Here is a 2114-nt window from a genome sequence, read left to right on the forward strand (position 1 = left end):
TAGTTTTTTTCTTGGTGGTGTAAAAGTACACACAATTACTCTCTTACCCATTTTTAAGTGTACAGTTCAGTGTTATGAAACATATTCACACTGTTGTGCATCCATCTATGCCTGTAACCCTTTTCATGTTATAAAACTGAAATTATTCCCATTAAAGAATAGCCCCCATCTCCCCTCCCTGCTAGGCCCTGGTAACCACCATTATACTTTCTGCTTTTATGACTTTAATTACTCATATAAGTAGAATCACATAGTATTTGTCTTTTTGTGACTGGATTATTTCTCTTAGCATGTGTTCAAGGTTCATCAATGTTGTAGCAGATTGCACACTTTTCTTCCTCTTACGCTAAGTGCTAAGTCACTTCAGTCATATCTGACTCTTTGTGACCCTATGCACTGCAGCCTGCCAGGCTCCTCTGCCCATGGGATTCTCCAGGCGAGAATAGTGGAATGGGTTGCCGTGCCCTCCTCCAGGGGATCTCCTGGAACCAGGGATTGAACTCGCATCTCTTATGTCTCCTGTATTGGCAGGAGGGTTCTTTACCACTAGTGCCACTTGGAAGCCCAAGGTACAGAGATATCTTTTTGTTTTTGGAGTGCCCAGGCCTAACATAGCTCATTTTTTATCTGGACATAGTTGTCTACTTCCAGGATTTATAATGTGTCCCATGTATTTAACTTGTTGCTTTGAGATTTTGTGCCTTTTTCTGGGAGACCCAATAACCCTGGGTCCCAAGGAAATTAAGAATTTCAATGGTGTTCTGATCTGAGGCCTCCATGGAGGGGCCACATATTCACATGTCTAAATACTGTAGAATAGCCTCTTCTTTCAGGTGTATTTCCCTTAGTTCCTTTCCCAGGGCCTGGGCAAACAAGTGTGGGCTGTCCCTAAACCCTTAGGGCAACACTGTCCAGGTGTACTGTTGCATCTGGCTCCAGCGGGAGTTAGTCCATTCAAAGGCCAACAGATATTATTCTTCTCCTGTAAGGTTGAGGAATATTCCATTGTATATATAAACATTCATATATACTACATTTTACTTTATCCATCCCTGGATACTTGGGTTGCTTCCATATTTTGGCTATTATGAATAATGCTGCTATGACCATGGGTGTACAAATACCTCTTCAAGGCTCTGCTTTCAATTCTTTTGTGTATATACCTGGACACCGATTTACTTTTGGTTCCAAATAGCCTGAGTAATATAAATAGCCATATTGTTAAAAGGACTGCTCATTTCAGATGGGCAAATTCATTTTCCCTTCATTGAAAAAATATTTATTGAGAGCCTTCTTTGTGTCAGGCAAGGGTTAGATTCTTGATCATAGCATCAATGATAGCAAAAATAACTTGGAAATACATGACAGAGCATTTTCTTTGATTTGGAATAAAACTCCACCAAATAGAATACTGATCAACATCCATCTCTATGATAAAAGTGAAGATGAGTAGAGAATTCACAGAGTTTTCTTACCTCCATTTTTTATTTCTGTTCTGTAAAGACTCAGATGTCTTCTTATCAAGATGACTTGCTTTTCCATTATTCCGTAAGGAAGTTCCAAAGAGTAATAAGTAGGGTTACATTTAAAGAATGACATTTAAAAAACATTTCTAAATAATCCAAGTGCTGATCTATTGAGTAATGGCTAAGAGACAGTTCAAAACCTCTTTTGTCACACTTACAAAGAATTTTGGGGTGGTGAGGCAGGGGGAAGGAAGGAGTAACATGGGTATAAGAATTCCAGATCAATTCATCCATAGTTTAGTAACCAAAAATGTCCAGTGTCTCGTTTCATTTCTAGCTTTTGTTACTATATTAGCTGCTCACTTACAGATTTTCACTTGATATCCAAACCAAAGGGAAGTTTGGCAAGGGCTTTAACCATATGCAAATGGATTGTATCATTTCACTCCAAAACAATGTCTTCTATAACAATACATGCTGGAAAATCAAACAGGATTAGGGAATGTACAGCGGTCCCCATGGTTGTGCAAGCCTTATTGGCAGATGCAATTCATTCTCAGAAGTATTGAAAGTCTCTATCAGCTACCATTGCATGTTTCACTCAAGCATGGTGGTGATAGAAGACAGTGGCCAAATTGGCTTACTCCT

The sequence above is a fragment of the Ovis aries genome, chromosome 1, assembly GCF_016772045.2.
Source record: "Ovis aries strain OAR_USU_Benz2616 breed Rambouillet chromosome 1, ARS-UI_Ramb_v3.0, whole genome shotgun sequence".
NCBI lineage: Eukaryota > Metazoa > Chordata > Mammalia > Artiodactyla > Bovidae > Ovis > Ovis aries.